The sequence below is a fragment of the Delphinapterus leucas genome, chromosome 14, assembly GCF_059928025.1.
Source record: "Delphinapterus leucas isolate spDelLeu-1000000601 "Yukka" chromosome 14, BTC_Dleu_Yukka2, whole genome shotgun sequence".
Classification (NCBI taxonomy): domain Eukaryota; kingdom Metazoa; phylum Chordata; class Mammalia; order Artiodactyla; family Monodontidae; genus Delphinapterus; species Delphinapterus leucas.
In genome coordinates, this window is record NC_143142.1 from 7,148,477 (window position 1) to 7,156,811 (window position 8,335).

Here is an 8,335-nt window from a genome sequence, read left to right on the forward strand (position 1 = left end):
AAAAAAGTAAATAAATAAGAAATAGAGACTGATTTCAACACACCAGTGGATCGAGACACACATGGATGAGAACTGACCAGTGAACTGGGCTCAGTTTATTCCCAAGCTACATGAACTATCTTCAAAACTAATACATTTTTCATCTGTTAGCTCTGGTCTAAATTGAAAACATTTATTCTTTTCTGAAAAGAGAGTTTGTATTTGTCACCTTTCTCTCTTGAAGGATGGATAGCCTTTGAGAATTATTTTCTCAAGGGCAAGATGGTACCTTTCGCTTGGATCTTTGATGTTTAAACTGGTTTAGAAAAAAAACATATTTTTAAATTAATACAGTATTTGTCTTTTCTCTGTGTTCTCTATTTGTTTGTCAAACCCTGAGCCAACCAATTTCCCTAGGCTGCCTGGGGAGGTATAGGAAAAGGAACATACAGGGCAGAGAAACACAGGAGAAAGCACTATAAGAGGTGGAGACAGCTCCTTCACAAGGTAAAGAGGATGAGAAAGGCCACCATCAGGCAAAAGGTCCCCATCGCCTCTGAGAGGGCAAAGGCCAGAATTGTGTAGAAGAGCTGTTGCTTCAGAGAAGAGTTCCTGGCATAACCAATGATGAGGCTCCCAAACACAGTCCTCATTCCAGCTCCAGAGCCAGCCACCTACTGTGACAGCCTCAGGTCCAACGAACTTGGCTGCTGTGTTGATGTCCCTTGAAATGGCACTGCAATGTATATGTATAACTGAATCGGGGACTTCCCTGGCGGTCCAGTGGTTAAGACTCTACGCTTCCACTGCAGGGGGCACGGGTTCAATCCCTGGTCAGGGAACTGAGATCCCACGTGCCGTGCTGTGCAGCCAAAAATCAAAATAAATAAAAGAGTAAATGGGGATTCTTGTACCATCTTTGCAAAAAAAAAAAAAAAAAGAATAACGGAATCACTTTGCCGTACACCTGAAACTAACACAACATTGTTAATCAACTATGCTCCAACATAAAATAAAAAGTTAAAAAAGAAAGCTGGGGGGCACTGTTTTGGAAGCTGCTGCTAAGAGTAAGCGAAGTCAGGGGACATGGGGATGCCAAGCTGCTGAGGCTCTCATCTGTCAGCGTCTCTGTTCATTTCAGCACCACTGCGGACAGCGATGGGCTCAGCAGCTTAGAGGTTCTCCTGACCTAGAAGGAGGTGGAGACAAACGTGCAAATGTACATTTTCAGGGGATGAAGAGCTGTGGCAGGAGAGCTGCTCTCAGTGCAGAGAGACAGAGATCTACAGAAAAAAAAAATTTTTTTAATGAAAAAATTTTAAGAATCCAGGATTGGATTGCAGTTTCAGGAATAGCTGGATTCTAGAGATAAAATAACATACCCAAGAATCTACGTCTCTCAGGGGCTTCCCTGGTGGCACAGTGGTTAAGAATGCGCCTGCCAATGCAGGGGACACGGGTTCGAGTCCTGGCCCGAGAAGATCCCACATGCCGCAGAGCAGCTAAGCCCGTGCACCACAACTACTGAGCCTGCGCTCTAGAGCCCGCAAGCCACAACTACTGAGCCCGCGTGCCACAACTACTGAAGCCTGCGCGCCTAGAGCCCGTGCTCTGCAACAAGAGAAGCCACCGCAATAAGAAGCCCGCGCACCGCAACGAAGAGTAGCCCCCGCTCGCCGCAACTAGAGAAAAGCCTGCATGCAGCAACAAACACCCAACACAGCCATAAATAAATAAATAAGTAAATTAAAAAAAAAAAAAAGAATCTACCTCTCTCAAATGATTGGGAGCCTGGGATTAGCAGATGCAAACTAGCATATATAGGATGGATAAACAACAAGGTCCTACTCTATAGCACAGGGAATGATATTCAGTATCCTGTGATAAACCAGAATGGAAAATAATATGAAAAATAATATATGTATGTATAACTGAGTCACTTTGCTGTACAGCAGAAATTAACATGACATTGTAAATCAACTATACTTCAATATAATTTTTTTTTAAATCTACTTCTCTCAGAAGATTATAAAGCAAAAGTGAAAAGTACTTATGCTTGATAATTCCGGGTACACGTAGGGGAGTTACTTTGTACTATTCTTGTAGCTTTTCTGTAAGTTTGAAATTATTTCAGATTTAAAAGTTTTTTAGGGGACTTCCCTGGCAGTCCAGTGATTAGGACTCTGCACTTCCAATTCAGGGGGCACAGGTTCGAACCCTGGTCGGGAAACTATGACCCCACATGCTGTGCAGCGGGGCCAAAAATTTAAAAAAAAAAAAAAAGTCTTTAAAAAAGAAACTATCTCTTTTCATGTTTTATCTTCTTCCCTACGCTTTTGTCATACTCTCCAAATACTTCCCAAATTTACTACTAGTTTAGCAATTCCAGAAGAAAGATTATCTTTTCCAGTGGTTCTAGCAAACAACTCAGGTTGGTATCTGCCATAGATCAAATGTTTGTGTCCCCCCCAAAACTGTACGTTGAAATCCTAACTCCCAATATGATAGTATTAAGAGGTGGGGCCCTTGGAAGCTGATTAGGTCACGAAGGTGGTGCCTTCATGATGGGATTAGTGTCCTTATAAAAGAGACCCCGACAAGGGCCTGCTTTACCTACACCCTACTCACATGACTGACCTTCCTAGGTACTTGCCCCAGGTCCCAGATAGTGACAGCTTATCAAAGGGGCAGTGAAGGGCGTACCCCTCCACTGGTTTCCCTGGTAGCAAATGAGCCCACCTGACGTCAATTCCCCTATAATTTGTCATCTCCCCTTCCCCTTGAGAGTGAAGACTGCCACCAAGTCCTGCCTGCCATGCGCTGCACGTGGTGGGGCATGGCTCCAGGAACTTGCTTCAGACATGTAAGCTCCCCCATCCATTAAACCACTGATGCCTCAGATAAAATAAAACAAAAGAGACTCCGGAGAGCTCCCTTCCCTTCCGCCACGTGAGGACGCAGAGAGCAGGCAACAGGAAGTGGCCACTCACTAGTGATTCTGCTGGCACCTTGATCTTGGATGTCCCAGCCTCCAGAACTGTGAGAAATAATCACAGAAATAACCTGTTGTTTATAAGCCACCCAGTCCATGGTATTTTGTTAGAGCAACCCAAATGGAGTCATCAGTCCCTTGAGTCCTGTGCCCACCTGACCCAGTCACAGTGGCCACAGGGATGAAACGATCTGATCTGCCAGATGTCCATTCCTAGAGCCAGATCCTCCCAAACCTCAGAGATGGTCAAACCTCGGGGATGGATCAGTCAGCAAAGGAAATCTGGGTGCCAATGCCAAAAGGAGGGCACGTAGATGCTGGGAAGACCCAAACAGCATAGAACTACCCCATCATCCAAGCTCTTGATCCCAGAAGCCCTGCTCAAAGGAAGAAGGATGGGGGGACTGAGATGATAGGGAAGGAGCAGACATGACAGAGGTTAATGAAAAGCAACCTGTTCTGCTTCTCCAAAAAGTTTGATGTTTCATAAGGTCATTTGCCCTTCCTGCCCTTCCTGCAACAGAGGACTAACAAGGGACACAAGTTCTGCCACAATAGGCCCATAAATATTCAATACAGAGGAGGATTAATTTACAAAGATGATACAATTTGATCATGATGGGGCGGGAACTTGATCAGGTTTACAATGAAACCCGTCTTTGTTTAGCCCTCGTATAAGGGGCGCAAAGCCCCCCAACATTCTTTTTTTTTCAATATTTATTTATTTGGTTGCACCGGGTTTTATTTGCAGCAGGCAGGCTCCTTAGTTGCGGCATGCATGTAGGATCTAGTTCCCTGACCAGGGATCGAACCCGGGCCCCCTGCGTTGGGAACTTGGAGTCTTAACCATTGTACCACCAGGGAAGTCCCAGCCCCCTGAAATTCTGAGAGTTATATTACAATAAAGTGTACCTCTCTTTTATCACAAAAATATTACAAAACATTCATAGTGTGTACAGTAAAAAACCAAATTTTCCCCATCTCTAGAGTGCTATTAGCAGTTTGGTACATATAATGATATTAATAGGAATATTAACTAAAACATATATAGCATTTACTCTGTTGTATACTGCTCTAAGCACTTTACGTAGATTAACTCATTTTTGTTACTCAGTTCAAGCTCGTACCGGTCACTGCACAACAGGTCAATAAATTGAGAGATGAATTGTTGGGGCAGAGAATAGCGACTTTATTTGGAAAGCCAGCAGACCGAGAAGATGGTGGACTAAAGTCCCAAGGAACCATCTTCCCTGAGTTAGAATTCATGCTTCTTTTATACTAAAAGTGGAGGGAGTAAAGTCCTGGTTCCGGTCAGACTTGGGAGGGGATGTGTTAATTTCTTTCTTCCTGCAGCCATTCATAGGTGAGCCTGGTCAGGAGGTTTCCTGTGAGCTAAACCAATGTATTTTATTTTATTTTATTTTTTTCTTATTAGTTAACCATTTTATACATATTAACGCATATAAGTCAATCCCAATCTCCCAGTTCATCCCACCACCACAACCACCACCACCCTGCGCTCCCCACCCCACCCCGCCAATTTCCCCCCTTGGCATCCATACGTTTGTTCTCTACATCTTAAACCAATGTATTTTAGCTTAACACTCACTACATAGGAGGCAGGCTTCCCAGAGATGGGCCATTATGCATAATTTAAATTTATAGGCAAAATCCCTTTAGTGATTAACTTGTAATAGAATGCAGAAGTTCTTCCCTATTACAATTTTGCCTTCATATTAGAATAACATGGGTAATATCATTTCCATTTGACACGTGAGGAAATTGAAACTTAAAGAGGAAAGTAGCTTGCCTAAAGATCTTGCAGCCAATAAGTGAAAGAATTAACTTTAAACCCAGGCAGCCTAACTCCACAACACATATTCTTATCTTCCAGATTTCTAAAATACATATACATGTTTTTTACTGAGTTGCAGTTCACATAAAGTAACCATTTAAAGCGTACAATTCAGGGATTCCGTGGCGGTCCAGTGGTGAAGACTCCACACTTCCACTGCAAGGGGCACGGGTTCGATCCCTGGTCAGGGTACTAAGATCCCCCACGCCACACAGCGTGGCCAAAAAAAAAAAAAAAAAGTGCAATTCAGTGGCATAATACATTGTTGTTCAAACACCACTTCTATCTAGCTCCAACATTTTTTCACCCCCAAAACAAACCCTGTACCCATTAAGCAGTCATTGCCTATTCTTCCGTATCTCCAGTCTTTGGAAAATACTAATCCACTTTCTGTCTCTATGATTTATATATTCTGAATGTTTCATATAAATGGAATAATACATTACCTCTTATGTCTGGCTTCTTTCACTTAGAATGTTTTTGAGGTTTATGGACTCTGTAACATGAATCAGAACTTCATTCCTTTTTATGATGGAATAATAATACTTCACTGTGTGTTGATACCACAATTTGTTTATCTGTTCATGTGTTGATGAACACTTGAATTGTTTCTACCTGTATTATTCAGGGTTCTTCAGAGAAACAGAGCCAATAGGGTGTATATATATACAGAGAGAGATTAATTTTAAGGAATTGGCTTATGCAGCCATGAAGACTGGTAAGTCGGCAGGGTAGACGGGCAGGCTGGAGACCCAGGGAAGAGCCAATGTTGAGGTCAAGTCCAAAGGTCACCTGCAGGCAGAATTCCTTCTTGCTTGGGGGAGGTCAGTCTTTGTTCTAGTAAAGCTTTCAGCTTACAGGAAGAGGCCCACCCACATTATAGAGGGCACTCTGCTTTACTCAAAGTCCACCAATTTAAATGTTAATCTCAATGTAAAATAGCTAGCTAGTGGGAAGCAGCCCACAGCACAGGGAGATCAGCTCAGTGCTTTGTGACCACCTGGAGGGGTGGGAGGGAGACGCAAGAGGAAGGAGATATGGGGATATATGTATACGTATAGCTGATTCACTTTGTTATAAAGCACAAAACTAACACACCATTGTAAAGCAATTATACTCCAATAAAGATGTTAAAAAAATGTTAATCTCTTCCAGTAGACACCTTCAGAAAAACATCCAGCATAATGTTTGACCACATATATCTGGGCACCTTGGCCCAGCCGTGATGACACATAAAATAAACAATCACACCACCTTTTAGCTATGGTGACTAGTGCTGCTCTGAGCATTTGTGTACAAGTATTTGCTTGAGTCCTATTTTCAATTCTTTTGGGTCTATACCTGGGAGTGGAATTGCTGGTTCATATGGCAATTCTATGTTTAGCTTTTTGAGGAGCTGCCAAACTGTTTTCCACAGCGGCTGAGCCATTTTACATTTCCACCTAGCGATGCACAACAGTGCATACATTATTTTTTAGCTTCCAAAAATGGGATTATTCAACACAAACTCCAGTGCATTTTTTGTGTTTTGGTGGGGGCCTGATCCAAAGGTAGTGTTGTACAAGTGAATGCTACTATTCTTTTTAATAAGTACACAGAATTTTATTGAATGAAGACACCATAATTTATCTCATTCCCCACCGATAAAGATTTAAGTTGCTTTCAACTTTAACTTTTTATAATGGAAAATATATACAAACACAGGGAGAATAGGACAATGAATATCCCTGTTCCCATAATCCAGCCACAACAATCAAAAACTCATAACCTCTGTTTTTCTAGGTCTCTTCCCCTCTCCTGTTGGACTCCTTTTTTTTTTTTTTTTTTTTTCTTGCGGTACGCGGGCTTCTCACTGTTGTGACCTCTCCCGGTGCGGAGCGCAGGCTCCGGACGCGCAGGCTCAGCGGCCATGGCTCACGGGCCCAGACGCTCCGCGGCATGTGGGATCTTCCCAGACCGGGGCATGATCCCGTGTCCCCTGCATTGGCAGGCGGACTCCCAACCACTGCGCCACCAGGGAAGCCCCTGTTGGACTCCTTTGAATCACATCCCAAATACCATGTAATTTCATCTACACATATTTCAGTATTTATTTCCAAAAGATAAGAACTCTTTCTTTAAACATAACCAAACTATCCCGTTATCACACCTACGATAATTAGCAAGAATCCCTTACTATCTATCCTTAATTAGCCAGTCCTTGTTCAGATTTCCCCTAATGTCTCGTACTTTTTAACAGTTGGAGTTGAGAGTACAAACAATTGGTTAATATATCTAGTTTTTTTTTTTGGCCATGCTGCACAGCATGCTGGGTCTTAGTTCCCTGACCAGGGATCGAACCCGGGGCCACAGCAGTGAAAGCACAGAATTCTAACCACTGGACCACTAGGGAACTCCCTATATCTCTTAAATCTCTTTGAATCTATAGTTCCCCCCTCTTTTTTTAATTTTTCTTACACTTTATACCTAGGGGGGAAAAAATACATTGTTTGCAATTTTTAAGACTCATTTTGAAATGGTGAGGAACTTCCTTGTCAGCTTGTGTCAGGTCAGGGTAACTTCTCTCCTGATCACCCTGTGAAGCAATCTCCAGCTCTCTCCTTAACGTTCAGGCCCCTAGCTTTCTCCTGGGCTGTAGGAGGAAACAAAACGAAAAATGTGATAAATCATTTACACCATAAATTCAGTCAGTAGTTCCTCCTCCCTTCCAGAGAGGGCATTTTGAAATAGTTTGGTAGAGAAAGGAACTCTGAGACTCAAACAGTGACGTTGAAGAGGTCACTGTAGGGACTTCCTGGTGGTCCAGTGGTTAGGACTCCGTGCTTCCACTGCCGAGGGCCTGGGTTCAATCCCTGGTTGGGGAACTAAGATCCCACAGGCTGCTCAGTGTAAGTAAGTAAGTAAGTAAGTAAATAAATAAATAAATAAAGGACTCTTTCAAAAAAAAAAAGAAAAAGAGAAGGTCACTAATGCGTGGAGTGGTTACCCCTCAAAAAAAAAGATATGTCCACATCCTAACCCCTCAAAACTGTGAATATGACCTTATTTGGAAAAAGAGTCTTTGCAGTGTTTAAGTTAGTGATCCTGAGATCATTCTGGATTATCTGGGCCCTAAATCCAATGACAAGTGTCCATAGAAGAGGTACACAGAGGAGAAGGCTATGTGACCATGGAAACAGAGATTGCAGTGATGTAGCCACAAGCCGAGGACCGCCAACAGTCCCCAGAAGCTGGAAGAGGCAAGGAACAAACTCTTCCCTAGAGCTTCTGGAGGGAGCACAGCGCTACTGACACCTTCATTTCAGAGTTCTAGTTTCCAGAACTGTGAGAGAATACATTTCTGTTGTTTTAAGCCACCAAGCTTGTGCTAATTTGTTCTAGCAGCCTCAGGAAGATAACACAGTCACATACCAGGTCTCTGATTGGGAAAGGCGTTTTGGAGAAGCAGAGGCCTTGGATTTCTACCTATGACATAACAAGAAATATATATGTTGGTCTCTGCCCCTGGT

General features: G+C 42.9%; 1 pseudogene; it reads right to left on the reverse strand.

The window, feature by feature from the left end:
• Positions 1-423: 423 nt before the first annotated feature.
• Positions 424-1,204, reverse strand: LOC111186954 (ATP synthase F(0) complex subunit C2, mitochondrial-like; annotated as a pseudogene).
• Positions 1,205-8,335: the final 7,131 nt, after the last annotated feature.